Raw genomic sequence first — 15,657 nt, forward strand, 5'->3', positions numbered from 1 at the left:
CCAATGAGTACAGGCCCAAGACTGCCAAATGCTCCTCATGTGTTAACCCCTTCATTCCTGGAGTCATCCCCGTGAACTTCCTTTGGATTCTCTCCAATGACAATACATTGTTTCTGAGATACGGGGCTCAACACTGCTGATAATATTCTAAGTGCGGGTTGACTAGTGTCTTATAAAGCTTCAGCATTATCTCCTCATTTTTATATTCTATTCCCTTTGAAATAAGTGCCAACATTGCATTTGTTTTGTTTACCACAGACTCAACCTGTAAATTAACTTTCTGAGATGATGTCCTGATGCTCCTTATGGGGTCCTAGTCAAGGGATAAGTAAGAGGAGGTGTTTGAGAGCTGTTGCCTGGCCTCAGCAAGGTAGAGGTTAATCCATCTGACCACAACAGCAGCTCCTTTATCAGTGGGTTTGATGGCGAGGTTGGTATTGCTTTAGCGAGAGTGGAGGGCAGTGTGTTCAGAGGAGGTGAGGTTTGAATAGAAAAGAGGAATATTAAGTTGAAAGTAGTGAGATCCAGGGTGGGTAAAATAAATGTATCCTTAGCATCAGGCATTAAGAGTTCATGTAATACAGAGTTATTAAAAAAATTAAGCATGATAAGTTTTACCAGTTGTAACATCTGGCATGCTGAGACAATTATATTATAAATGAGAATGAAACAAGCGGCTGGGGAAATCTGCAAATTACCAGCAGCAATCAAAAGTAACATGGATTCAGTTTACAGTTGAAGCCTTGTCTAAGACCCTTAAAGAACAAAGCTAAACACCTGGAGACCCTGGATCATAGCATACCAATTCCAAGGATCATGCCACTGACCTTTCCAAAAGATTGGAATAACACAAGCTATTTTTCAATATCCTCATACCATCCACATGGTCAATGAGCTGTGAAAAATGTCTACTATTGTACCCCCTCCTTCTAACCTAATTTCTCCAAGTGTTTTTGGATGCATTCCATGTGTTTTCAGTGCCTTATAAATATTCAAACACTGTTTTTTCAAAATGATTCCATTAGTGATCTCTGTTTTTCCACCACCCTGGAAGCAGCTCAGATCCTCCTGTGGCTGAGAATAAATGCTATTATAAAAGTACCATTTTAGATTTTCAGCCATATTTTTTCCATCTTTTTACTTACTCTTTAATATTTTGTCCACCGTACCTATTCACAAAGAATGATTAATTATCCATTTTTGTTTCATTAATTTTTCAACTTCTCATTGTGGCAGAGCACATCCTACACAGTCAAGAAATCTCATAACGCCTCTACTTTCTGAGAAAGCTGAAGAGAGCCGGACTTTGTACATCCATACCTGCTTCATTCCACAGGTATGCAGAAGAGAGCATCCTGACAAGCTGCATCAGTGCTTGGTACGGAAACAGCACTGTGACAGACAGGAAGGCTCTGCCGCGGGTAGTCAAAACTGCTTAATGCATCACCGGCACCAACCTACTCATCATCAAGAGCATAAATATAGAAAGGTGTTGGAAAGAGCCAGTCATGAAGGATCACATCCTCACTGCTCATGGACTGTTTGTTCCACTCCCATCAGGGAGGAGGCTATGTAGCATCCACACCAGGACCACCAGACTCAGAAACAATTACTTTCCCCAAGCAGTAAGGCTGATCAACCCCTCCACCCACTAGCTCCACCACTACCTTATTATTTCCTGTCTGTAACCTGATGTTCAGCCTAACATCACTTTATGGACATACAATCAATCTATTTATATAAGATATCTTGTGTATTTATATTTATTGTGCTTTTTATAATTATTATTATTATTCCGGTGCTCTTCATCTTTCATTTTTTTGGGCTGCATCGGATCCAGAATAACAATTATTTCATTCTCCTTTACTCTTGTGTATTGGAAATGATATTAAGAGATTGATGGCTGACTTCATTGAAACCTTTCAAGTGTTGAAAGGCTTTGATAGAGTGAATGGCGAGAGGATGTTTCCTATGGTGAGGAAGCTTAAGACCAGTGGACACAGCCTCGGAATGGAGGGATGTCCATTTAGAATGGAGATGAGGAGGAATTTCTCTCGCCAGCGAGTGATGAATCTGTGGAATTTGTTGTCACAGGCACATGTGCAGGCCAAGTCATTGGGTAAATTTAAGACAGATGTTGATAGATTCTTGATTAGTCAGGGCATGAAGGGATATCAGGAGAAAGCAGGAGATTGTGGCTGAGAGGGAAAATGGATCAGCCATGATGAAATGGCGGAGCAAAGCTGATGGCTCAAATGGCTTAATTCTGCTGTTATATCTTTTGGTCTTAAACAATCTTGAACCTTGTATTTAACAACATTTGAGAGCAGTTCCATTTTCTGCATGCATAAATTTATGTTAATTATCTTTCCTTAGTAATTTTAAACCTTTGTAATTAACCTTTTAAGTTTCTTAGTACAGTACATTTCTGTTCCTCTCTGGTTTATGGGGGGCATGGAAGATGTTTATTTTGAATCTGCTCCAGTGGCAATTGTTACATGTTCAATTGCATCATTTTGCCAGTTCTGCTTTGGAGAAATTTGTCATTTCCAATTCTTCACTCTAGTCTTAGCCCTCCCAACAAACAATCAGCATATTTCACACCTGCTACATTTATTACTTAATTCGATCCTCTTGCTTGTGTGACATTGATTTCTGGGTTTCTGACTATTAATAATAAAACACTCTAGACACTGTTTTCATTTCTCATGCCTCAGTCTTTTCAAACAATAATTAGTTCAGGTATGATTTCTTACTTTGGTCCTTCTCTAATATTATTTCTGGAACTACAATAGTCTTCTTTTATCTGTTGAAAGTTCCTGTTTTCAGTTTCAAGTGTAATTAAGTTTTGAAATAATCCTAAGTATACAATTGACTAATATATACAATCTGTTTCAATCTCTTGGTCAGGATTTTAAGCTATAATGATGGAAATCTAATGGTACTCTTCATGATTACACTTTTAACTAAAGTAATAAATGTCAGTTCACTGATTTCCTGCAATAATGGATAATAGGTTTGGAGAAGACATGCAATGTTTCAAACTTTCCTGTTTGAGGTGTAAATGATACTTGGTAGACTAAACCATGACTAATACACCTAATGGCCATCTACAAGCTCCCAACTTGCAAAGAAAACAATCTTTCACCTTCAATCTAGGCAGCATGACTCTTCTCTGCACCATCTCTACCTTAATCACAACTAATCAATCGGTTCTGCAACCAGAACTGCACACTATTCTACAATTGTGCCATAAACAATTTTTTTTTGTACTGTAGCATGATACCCTCTCTCCTACACTCAGTGCCGCAATAGATCGTGTGGGGCTGAATAAGGTTTGCATGCTCATCAGGATCATGCAGAGGAGAAATGTAGGCATGATCCAGCCTAATAATTTGTCACCTGTCATCTCACATCTATGGTGGTGAGCTCTTTTTGCAATCAGGTGCAGGTTGCCAATTTCTGGGTGCCCTGTAACATTATCGTGAAATACTTGCGCAATATTAGTTTTATATATATTACTATATTACAGTATACTATCTAATATAACTACTCTATAGACATCCAGAGTAGTACCGGTATGTATATTAAATTATCCCAGCTGGCCTAAAGATTTAATCACTGTGGAGGATTCTTTATTCTTTCAGGATAACATATTTCCTGATTGGGCTGGGGCTGTTATTCTGCTTGCCAGGAGAAATTAGTGGCTGTGAAACAATCTAAGGTTCTAGGATCTTCTCTGAAATGGTTGTAGAAGTTGATACTGCTATTACAGGAAGTGGTTCCGACACGTTGGTAACTTTTCTTCTCTAGCAATTGATTCTCTCCTCAGCTGATCGATGTGTCTTCTCAGTTGACATCAGACACAATCTCCACTGTGTAGGAGAGAGCTCCAGTTCTGTCTTTAATCTTTCCAAGTACCCACTTTTGATCACCTCTGTAATCCTTCAGCAGGACTTCATATCCAGGAGTGAAATATCGAACCTGCTTGTTTGAAGAACCTCCAATTTGTCTCAGCTGTTCATTCAGCATGCTCCTCCGAGACTGGGTTTGAGGAGATCTCATGAACAACTTAGCTTGTGAGTTCTGGGTTGTGGAGTGTGCTGCATTGCAACATACAAAGGGGAAATTGGTGAACTTCTGTTTCATTGTTAGTGCAGTGTGTTCTGCTGATATTGCTTGCAGTATGTTCTTTAGCCTTTGAACAAATCTTTCCTCCAAGCAATTTGTAGCTGGGTGGTACAGTGCAGGTGTAATAATAAGTCTTACTCCTTTTATTTTCAGGACTGACTGAAACTGTTCCGCAACAAACCGTGGGCCATTGTCAATGACTAACACCAGCCCTTGAGAAAAGGCTTCTCAACACATCGACAGTGTGTGAGGCTGTAGTGGGGGCTATTGGGTACACTACTGGAAACTTTGTAGCTGCAGCCAGTACCGTCAACAAATTTGTGCCCATGAATGGTCCAGCAAAATGGCCATTCCCAGGTACGAAGGGGCGCTGCTTTTGGCATCTTTTGGACGTGCTGGCATCCCGAACAGTGAGCTGCTCAATCTGCTGACCAACCCAAAGCCGAGGTTGCTCCCATGATTGCAGGAAAGCAGGTCACCTGCAGGCCGAAAGTCCGAAACTGCAGCTTTTGGGAGAAGTGCTGACCGTCCGATCTCGGGAGGACTGTGACGGTAGCAGCCACCGCTCTCCCAGCCCCTCAGAGTTTGGTGTCGTGCAGGATGCAGAGATATTCTGCAGTATGAACTGACAAGATGTGAATGTGAATTGTTTTTTGAATCTGGAGCAGCAAAAAATTTGCTGGACTTGGGGACCGCCCATTGGCTCAACATATCACTGCAGATGTTGAGTCAGCCCATGCCTGCGACTGACTAGGTCAGCCGCTCGCTTGCTTCTGGGTAGGTCTGGCAGCAGACATTGGTCTTGTAGATGAGAATAGAGGATCATGTGGAAGGCATTAGTTTCTATATCATTAAGTCTCCTCACATACCCCTGGTCCACGGTCACCCTTGGTGGTGGGGGGGAGGGTCTCAGGCCCAGGGAGAAGAGCTATGGGGGAGTATATAAAGGAGGCTCACCCTGGGATTTAATCGGCCCTCCACCTCTCCAGCCGGTGCTGGCTTTTTCTTTGTACAGAAGACGGATGGAAGTCTGCAGCCGTGCATTGATTATAGAGGGCTGAATCACATAACCCTCTTCCACCCTTAAACACTGCCTTCAAGATTTTCCAAGGGGTAAGAGTATTCTCAAACCTAGACTTACAGAATGCAGACAAGCTGGTTCACATAAAGGAGGGTGATGAGAGGAAGATGGCATTCAACACATCAACAGGGCACTGTAAGTATTTGGCCATTACCTTTGGCCTTGTGAACACACCAGCAGTTCCCCAGGCCTTTATAAGCGACATGCTCTGGGGATGCTTTCAATAAGTACAGTATGCCTTTATCTACTTGGATTTCATCCTAATTTTCTCCAAGTCCATGGAAGAGTACATCGCTCATGTCAGAGATATCCTGAGGACGTTTCTTGATCATGGACTTTACGTCAAGCTGAAGAAGTCTGAATTTCATGTAATCATCATTTCATTTTTGGGCTTCATCATCTCTAATGGTGATCACAGGATGGACACTAGTAAGATGCAGGAGCTCAGAGATTGGCCACAACCATCCAATGTGAAAGAAGTCCAAAGATTCCTGGGATTTTCCAACTTTAACTGAAAGTTCATCAGAAACTTCAGCTCAGTGGTGGCTCTGGAGATAACACTAACCAAGAGATCCACGGGTTCTTTTGTTAGGACTTCTGAAGTGGAGGCTGCTTTCACAGAGCTCAAACAGTAGTTCACGATAGCTCCCATTTTGATTTTACCTAGCCTGGACCTTCACCATGGAGGTGGACACCTCAGACTTTGGAGTGGGTGCCGTGTTTTTTCACAGACACCTTCAGATGATAAACTGTACCTGTGTGCATTCTTTTACAGGTGTTTATCCCCAGCAGAGTGAACTATGACATCGGAAATTGGGAGCTTCTTGCAGATGAGTTGGCTTTGGAGAAATTGCAGCACCAGCTACAGGGGCCAAGAACCTTTTTATCATTTGGACATACCACAAGAACCTGCCTTACATCCAGGAGGCCAAGAGGCTGAATTCCAAGCAGGCCAGCTGGTCTTTATTCTTTAACTACTTTAATTGCATCTTGACCTATTGACTGGGGTTAATGAAAAAGAAGCCAGATGCCTTGTCCTGTCATGTTGAAAAACCGGAACAAGAAGAGCAACCTACCACCATTTTTCCCCAAGCCAAGGTGGTAGCATTAATTCGCTGGGGAATCGACGCCCTTGTTTGCAGGGCCCAAGCACAAGAGGAGATTCTTGTGGTCCTCCAGGTCAGATGTTCGTTCCAAGTTCTGTCGGGTCCCAGGTACTCCAAATGGGGACAGACATCGAGAATGACCCCTCACCTAGGGATTGCTAGGACCCTCGAGTTTATCAAGAGGAGGTATTGGTGGCCCAGAATGATGAAGGAAGTTCAGCAGTATGTGCAGGCATGTGTGGTGTGTGCCCAGAGCAAGAAGCTCTGTACCTGATCTCAAGGACTTCCCCACCCGCTACCTGTTCCAGATAGACCAGGGGCACACATCTCCATGGGCATTGTCACGGGTCTTCCTCCAACCAAGGGAAAGACTGTTGTCATGGTAATTGTGGATCATTTATCAAAGGCTTGTAAATTCATCACCTTGGATTGACCCCAATCTTCGGTGGATATGGCTGAAATTATCCTGCAGCAAATCTTCAGGATCCATTGTTTTCCAATGGACATTGTGTCGGATTGTGGACCACAATTCGCATCATGTTTCTGGAGGGCATTTTGCAAGCTGATTGGGGCAACAATAAGTCTTGCCTCGGGATTTTACCCACAGTCCAATGGCCAGATGGAGCGGGTGAAGCAAGGTATGGAATGTACCCTAAGAAGCCTAGCCTCTGAAAGACCAGATGAGTGGAGAAACTATATGATGTGGGCAGAGGTTGACCACAATACTTTACAGCATTAAGCGTGTGGGATTTCCCCTTTTAAAAGCTAATTTGGGTATTCTCTGCCACTTCTCCCTGAGCAGGAGGCCGAAGTTGCGGTTCCTGCGACCGAAGATCTTGCATGATGCTGCAAGGAGAGATGGACTGGGGCAAGGGAGATTTTGCTAGCTTCTACCCAGAAGGCTAACCACAAGAGGAGACAGGGATCAGTTCTGCAGCCTGGGCACCAATTGTAAGCCTACTAGTGATTTCATCTAGCATCTGTTTTGTGCTCAGTTCTCGATCAACTTTGATACCACATCTCGATCCTTCATTTAGATACTCCAGCAACTGGGTTCAAACCATCCTTGTCAAAGACTCTCATCACAGGAACACAACTTCTTTGGAATGAAAATTAATACTAGCATTTGACGATCTGTAATGAGGGCACACTCATTTCCATACAAATACTGGTTGAAATGCTTTACATCCCAAACCAGACTCAAGGCCTCTCTGTCAATCCATGCCTAAGTATGTAAGTGGTAATTGGTAAGGGAACATGATGCCAAAGCTATAACTTGTGGCATGACCATATCTATAAGATAAGACCATAAGATATAGGAGTAGAGCTAGGCCATTCAGCCCATCGAGTCTGCTCTGCCATTCAACCACGGGCTGATCTAATTCTTCCAGTCATCCCCACTCCCCTGCCTTCTCCCCATACCCTTTGATGCTCCAACTAATTAAGAATATATCTATCTCTGCCTTAAATGCACCCAATGACTTGGCCTTCACAGCCACTCATGGCAACAAATTCCACAGATTTTCCACCCTCTGATTAAAGTATTTTTTCCGCATCTCTCTTCTAAATGGACGTCCTTCAATCCTGAAGTCACGCCCTCTTGGCCTAGACTTCCCTACCATGGGAAATAACTTTGCCATATCTAATCTGTTCAGACCTTTTAACATTCGGAATGTTTCTATGAGATCCCCCCTCATTCTCCTGAACTCCAGGAATACAGACCAAGAGCTGCCGGATGTTCCTCATATGGCAACCCTTTCATTCCTGGAATCATTCTTGTGAATCTTCTCTGAACTCTCTCCAATGTCAGTATATCCTTTCTAAAATATGGAGCCCAAACCAGCACACAATACTCCAAGTGTGGCCTCAGAGTGCTGATAGAGCCTCAACATCACATCCCTGCTCTTATATTCTACACCTCTAGAAATGAATGTCAACATTGCAATCGCCTTCTGCAGCACCAACTCAACCCGAAGGTTAATCATTAGGGAATCCTGCACAAGGACTCCCAAATCGCTTTGCATCTCTGCATTTTGAATTCTCTCCCCACCTAAGTAATAGTGTAACACCCTGGGAAAGGTTTCGCTGACAATGTAATGGTTTCTCTGTAGAAGCAGTGTTTGGGTTATGATTAGAGAGAATGGGGGCTTTGGAATGTGTGCCATCCAATGAGGGCAGTTTTGTTTTTTTCTTGAGTGTCTGAGAGGAGGTATTTGCGGTCTTTTGTCAGTGAGAGATGAAGAGAGAAGATGCAACAGGAGAGAGCTGGTAGACCGCAGGACGCAGTGGACTTGAAGTGAGAGTCTGGGAGTCGACGATGCTCGGAGGAAATCGATGGGGAACTAATGGACGGAAAATTGTGAGCTCCAACATACTGTTTCATTAAAATGGGCCCTTCTCATTTTTGTTTTCTTTACTAATCCTATAGTCAAATTAAGAATTATAAAGCTCAATCGTTTAATTGCATGTGGTGTACTGTCTGATATTTTGTGGTATGGGTTTGTAACAGGGCAATACATCACATAGCATCCACACAAATGTGATTTCACAAGTTTGGCGGTGCCGGAGACTGTCTTCCCCTAGACTAACACTGCCAGCCGAACCTGAGGGTTACAATTGTGGGGGCTCATCTGGGATTGAATTCATTGGATACTGTGTGACTGCCCTGAGCATTGAACCGGGGGTTGTGTGTTTAAGTCTGTGCTGGTACAGATGCTGCCAGGGTGGAGTGGTGGTGTGACTCCATGGGGTTACTGGTAACTAATATGTGTGCTTTGCATGGCGTAGATATTTGTACTTTGGATGACTTGGTAATTCACCTGTTAAGTATAGTTAAAGTTGTCAGCAAAGTTATGATTGCTGAGCGGAGGTTTGATAAAATGGTGGGCACAGACCTCGTTTTACTGCAGACTAGCACTGATGTAACTGCAGTGGAGCTGCCCGGTACTATTGGTGCCCCAGGTGAGGCGGGGCCATGGACTGTCCATACTGTCAGGGAGGAGGAGAGTGTAGCAGAGTGGGCCCAATCACAAGTTGAGTTTCCCATAGCTGGGAGCGGAGACTTTGAAAACAGGGTTCTATCGTTTCTGTGGAGGGGAAGAAGTGGTCAGAGTTTGAATGTCTAATTAGTCCCCATTCTCCTGTGAAGAATGAGAGTTCTGAGCTGGCATTAGCCCTTACCTCTCCGAAGAACAAGTGACCCAGTACACAGACAGAGGGTCCACACTGGAAACTATGAATATTCTCTGGAATAACACCCAGCCCCCCCCCCCAAAGGGGAAAGAGGAGAATGAGACTTGGGTGGAGCAGACCTCTCAGTTGTTAGATGAGTGGCAGTGCTCTGATGATGTAAAGCGACTGAGAGTGGTTGAGAGTTTGAGGGGGCGGGCTGCTGACGGGGTGAGAGCCGTGAAGTCCCGGTACCCCCTAGCCAATGCTGCCGATTACATGGGAGCACTGGAAAATGCATTTGGCATGACGGGGAGCCCAATGGAGCTCATGACAGGGTTTCAGAACATGTCAGGAGAAGGGGGAGAAGCTTCCTGCCTACATCTTTTGGCTAGAGGCAGCTAAATAGCTTATGGCGCAGAGGGGCCATTCAGGCAGCTGATGTGGATCAGTTAAGAATGGACCAGATAGCAAAGGGTGCCCAGTCCCAGGACCTGATCGTTTGGGCTCTCTGACTATCTCGTAAGACGCACCACCTTCCCTCTTTTGTTGAGCTGATCAGAGAGGTACAGGAGGAGGAGAACGTGTCAGAGGCACAGGAGGCCTCCATCAGGGGGGTACAGTCTTCGGTAGAAGCCCCTTGTGATGAAGTGACCACAGCTGGCCCAGCCCAGGGAGTGGTAAAGGAGATGTGGCAGAATTGAGAACTGAGATGTCCTGGTTGTTAACCTCAGGTGTAACACCCCCCCCATACGATGGGACTGATAGAGAGGCAGACTCTCTAAGGGGACAGACTTTGCAGAAGGCTGCTAGTGGCCAGGGTTCCATGAGAAGAGGGGCAGCTGGTATTGTCTGTTATAGCTGTGATGAAGAGGGACACCAGGCGCGAGTGTGAGCAGCGGGAAGCCCCTTGGAGGGTAAGCCCCCGGGTACCTAAGCAAGGAGAGATGGTGGGAAACTTAGAGGAGACCCAGTGAGGGAACAGCCTGGTGTCTCTGGGGGATCACATTCCCAGCAATTTACCAAGGAAAGTGAAAGACCTTATTCCTGAAGGCTTGGTGGGGCCATGCTCCAGTGTACTGCTACGGATATAGAGTATCTATACCAAAGCCATACTCAACACCGGGTCACAGGTCACATTGCTGTACCATTCATTTTACAACTGGTACCACTGACACCATTCAACGCACTGGAGATCTGGGGTCTTAGTGCTGGTGATTGTCCATACGATGGCTATTAGTCAGTGAAGCTGGAGTTTTCAGAGGCCGATGTGAGAGTGGCTGAGGACCTTGACACATTAGCGCTGGTTTGTCCACGCCCCATTGAGAAGGGCAGTGTTTCAATTCTGGTGGGGACCAACACTCCTCTTGTGAGGAGGCTCATGGGGGCATGCAAGGAAAAGGCTGGTGAGAGCTTTCTGGGAACATTGTCTGTGCACTTGTTGTTTCGAGGTGCTTTTGAGGAAGTGCATGGCTGCATTGGGCCGGATACCGAATTTAAACAATGGACTATGTGGTTCACCCAGTTAAAGCCACTGGTGGTACAGCCAGGGGAAGTAGCGAGAGTGATGGGGACCCCCAAATTTCTCGGAATGCCTGAGGGAGAAGTCCTCTTAGTGGACGCTCTGGAAGCGGGATTTCCTGCTGGGGAATTGCAGAAGCCCTCAGTTGTACAGGCGGGCAGGATGGCAGTGATTGTAAGGAACACTGTGAAGAGGAAGGTCACCTTCAAGCGGGGGATGCCCCTGGCACATCTCTTCCTGGTGACGGTAATGTCCCACGTCCCTGTGTGACAATCCGAGGAGAACCCCTCTGTAAAAGGGAGCAAATTGACTGCTGAGTCATTCAACTTCGGGGACCCCCGGTACCTGCAGGTTGGAAGAGGAGATTGTTAGAGACGATTTTGAAGCTGGAAGGTGTCTTTTCCACTGATGAGTTTGATGTGGGTTGTTTCAAGAGCACTCATCACACTGTCTGGGTGACCGAGGACACCTTGTTCAGAGAGAGACGTCGTGGTGTCTGGCCCCTGCAGAGGTAGAACACATTTGGCTGCATTTGTGTAAGTTGAAAGAAACTGGGTCATCACCGAGTCCTGAAGCCCCTGTGCATCCCTAATTGTAGTGGCCAGAAAAGAGAATAGGATGGTATGGATGTGTGTGGACTATAGGACTCTGAACAGGTGTACCATCCCCGACCAGTATATGGTCCCAAGAATCGAAGACATGCTGGCCTGTATGAGTGGTGTGAAGTGGTTCAGTGTACTGGACTTGATAAGTGTATATTACCAGATCCCCATGAGTCAGGCTGACAAAGGGAAGATGGCATTTATATGTCCACTGGGATTCTTCCAGTTTGAAAGGATGCCCCAGGGTATCAGGAGCCCCTGCAAGCTTCCAGCGGGTCATGGAGAAAACCATGGGGGATATGAACTTGCTTGAGGTATTGGTGTATCTGGATGACCTCATAGTGTTTGGGTCCACCTTGGAAGAACATGAAGCGAGGATACTGAAGGTGCTGGGCCGCCTGAAAGTTGAAGGGTTAAAACTTGCCCTGGACAAGTGCCAGTTCTGCAAAACATCTGTCAGATATGTTGGGCACATAGTCTCACAGTTGGAGTAGCTACAGATCTGTTTAAGATAGAGGCAGTGACTACATGGCCAAAGCTTTGCGCTCATTCCTCAGATTTTGTGGTTACTATCGGAGGTTTGTGAAGGGCTACATGAAAATGAGTCACCCGTTGAATCATCTTCTGTGTGGTTACCCTCCCTTGGGGAAGAAATGGAGGGGGATGAAAGAAGAGGAGGGTAAAGAGTGCCTTAGCCCTTCAGAGCCTTTTAGACCGAGGTGGGATGCAGAATGTGAAGAGGCCTTTCAGTCACTGAAGCAGATGCCGACGCAGGTGCCTGTGCTGGCTTTTGCAGACCCCCAATTGCCGTATGTACTGCATATGGATGCCAGCAGAGAATGTTTAGGTGGTGTACTGTTCCAGGCTCGTGGCACCGGTTTGAGACCTTATGTGTTTGTAAGTCAGAGTCTGTCACCCTCTGGAGAAACTATCCCACACACATTGAAATGGGCTGAGGTGGATAAGCTGAGTGACAACCTCTATGGGGCCAAGTTTGAGGTGAGGACAGACAACAATCCCCTAATTTATATCCTGACCTTGGCAGAATTGGATGCCACAGGCCATTGGTGGTTGGTGGCATTGTTTGCCTATGATTTTAGCCTGAAGTACCGACCGGGAAGCAGAAACATTGATGCTGATGATTTGTCCCAACGGGCGCATGAGGGACTGGTCAGGGACGAAGAGTGGGAGGGTGTTGTTGCCCCAGGAGTGAAAGCCATGTGTCAGTTTGCCATCACTGTGAAGGCAAAGGGAAAGCAAGGGCAGGATCGAGCGGTAGATCAATTGGGGGCTTCTGATGATGCCATTCTACAAGTTTACTGTAAGCTGACTGCTCTGAAGACAAGCCGGTTACTGGTTTTGAGTTCTGGGGAAGTGGCAGTTGCTCCGTGAGATGACCCGGGCATCAGTACCATTTGGTCAACAGTTGAAAAAGGAGACATGGTACAGTTGGTGAAGACAAAACACACTGCAGTGCCTCTATTACCAGGTTGGAGTTGAGGAACCAGATCCTACACCAGGTCACATCACCTCCAGATCGACCTCGGCGTTCCCAGCTGGCTCTGCCTGAGTGGTATCAGAGGATTGTGCTGAAGTCACTTCATGATGTTTCTGGACATTTGGGGGTTGAAAAGACCTATGGATTGCTCAGAGACCAGTTCTATTGGCCCCGAATGAAGCTAGAGACCGAGGAATACTGCAAGTCGTGCATTCGATGCATACAGTGGAAGTCGCTGCCTATGCGGGCAGCTCCCTTGTCCCACTTACAGAGTGCAGGGCCCCTGTACCTGCTGTGTATGGATTTCCTGTCAATAGAGTCAGATGCCAGCAACATGACAAATGTCTTAGTCATCACGGATCACTATACCCGATATGTGCAGGCTTTCCATGCCAAGGACCAGACTGTGTCTATTCTGGCCAAAGTTTATGGGAGAAGTATTTCATTTATTATGACCTCCCCAGGGAGATACATAGTGATCAGTGACGGGATTTCAAGAGTAGGCTCATCTATGAGTTACTGGGCATGCTTGGAGCTGAGAAGTCAAGGACCATGCCCTATCACTTACAGGGTGATCCCCAGCCAGAGATGTTTAATCAGACCTTGCTAGACAAGCTCAGGACCCTGGAGATCAGCAAGAAGAGCAGGTGGAGTCAACATATTGGACATCTGGTCCACAGTAACAACTGTACCCAAAATGAAGCTACCTGGTACTCGCCGCATTATCTGATGTTTGGGTGCGAGGTGAGGTTGCCCATTGACCTTTGTTTTGAGACTGACGAGGATAATCTACCTGCAAAGACTTATCTGAAGTATGTGTCTGACATGAGAAGGGAGCTGAAAAGGCTTATGAATTAGCTGGGATCGCGGCTGCCAAGCAGGATCAAGGAAATAAGAGGAGGTATGAGCAAAAGATGAGGTTTTCTCAACTCCTGCCAAGAGACCGAGTCCTCATAAGGAATTTGGGGCTACCTGCAAAGCAAAAGTTGGCCAACTGCTGGGCAGCTACGCCCTATATTGTGGGGAGTCAGATACCAAACCTACCAGGTTTCCAGGTGAAACCAAAAGATAGGAATAGGCCTGTCAAGATTCTCCATCGGAATCAACTTCTGCCTCTGAGACAAGAGGAGCAGGTTGACCCAGAGCTCGACCTGGAGCCTACACCTAGTCAGAGGACTCTGTGGAAATGCGGGGCGACTGCAGGACCAACATCCAGAGATATTGCCAGGCTCTGCCCCTCAGTAGAATACTGATTCAGAGGATGAGGACATGGAGGTGTACTATATGCTGCCTTTTGCTAACTTCCCACTGATTGAGGAAGAGACTCCCAACCTTTCTCACGCTGAGTCAGGTGAAATCGGAGGGGGTGGCTGCCTGTGGACAGCCTGGGTTTCAGCGGGACCCTGCAAGGGATGAAGCGGAGCTTAGCTGGGGACAGATGGGTCAGAGTTGCAGGTGGGCACGAATGGCAGGCCAGGGGAGGCCTCGCCAGGTAGACCAGAAGTATCCCCTGTAGTGTTGGAACATGAAGAGGTAGATAAGGGGGAACGGAGGTCTCAGAATTAGGAGACCGTCAAATAGGCTGGCCTTTGTTGCAGCGGGGGAACTGAGTGTGGCTCCTAGCATTGTGGAGAGCTATGTCACTGCCTTTTACACCTGGGTTGGACTTTGTGCTTTGCAGGAAGGGTTGGCAAATTATCTCAAAGTCATGAGGGCATGATTAAATTTGATAGGAGGAGAGTGTAACATCCTGGGAAAGGTTTGAGTGCTGATGTAAAGGTTTCTCTACAGCAGCAGTGTTTGGGTTATGATTGGAGATGACGGGGACTTTGGAATGTGCGCCATCAAATGATGGGAGTGATGTTTCTTCCTTGTGTGTCTGAGAGGAGGTATTTGCGGTCTTTTGTCAGCAAAAAATGAAGAGAGAAGACACGAGAGGAGAGAACTGGTGGACCGCAGGGCGGAGTGGACTTGAAGTGAGGGTCCAGGAGTCAACGACGCTTGGAGGAAATCGATGGGGAACTAATGGATGGAAAACCATGAGCTCCAACCAACGTGCACATCAAACTGTTTCATTAAAATGGGCCCTTTTTCCTTTTGATTTCCTTACTAACCCTATAGTCAAATTAAGAATTATAAAGCTCAATCATTGAATTGCATTTGGTGTACTGTCTGATATTTTGTGGTACGGGTTTGTAACAGGGCAACACATCATGCAGCATCCACACAAATGCGATTTCACAAGGTTGGCGGTGCTGGAGACTGTCATCCCCTAGACTAACATTGTCGGCTGAACCTGAGGGTTACAATAGTCTGCCTATTTATTTCTTCCATCAAAGTGCATGACCATACACTTTCCAACATTGTATTTCATTTACCACTTCTTTGCCCATTCCCCTAAACTATCTAAGTCTCTCTGCAGGCTCTCTGTTTCCTCAACACTACCCACTCCTTCACCTATCTTTGTATCATTGGCAAATTTAGCCACAAATCCATTAATCCCATAGTCCAAATCATTGGCATACATCGTAAAAAGCAACGGTCACAAC

The 15,657-nt window shown here is 45.9% G+C and overlaps 1 long non-coding RNA gene across 3 annotated transcripts in view; it reads left to right on the forward strand.

The window, feature by feature from the left end:
- Positions 1–15,267, forward strand: part of LOC140725924 (uncharacterized) — a 50,001-nt gene extending 34,734 nt beyond the window's left edge. Inside the window, exons 3-5 of one of the 3 annotated variants that reach the window (XR_012098522.1) lie at positions 1,237–1,421; positions 8,549–8,677; positions 15,019–15,267. This is a non-coding gene — a long non-coding RNA (uncharacterized lncRNA). The remainder of the gene's footprint in view (positions 1–1,236; positions 1,422–8,548; positions 8,678–15,018) is intronic. The other 2 variants (XR_012098521.1, XR_012098520.1) reach the window with 2 other exon arrangements.
- Positions 15,268–15,657: the final 390 nt, after the last annotated feature.

The sequence above is a fragment of the Hemitrygon akajei genome, chromosome 4 (genome assembly GCF_048418815.1).
Source record: "Hemitrygon akajei chromosome 4, sHemAka1.3, whole genome shotgun sequence".
Lineage (NCBI taxonomy): Eukaryota > Metazoa > Chordata > Chondrichthyes > Myliobatiformes > Dasyatidae > Hemitrygon > Hemitrygon akajei.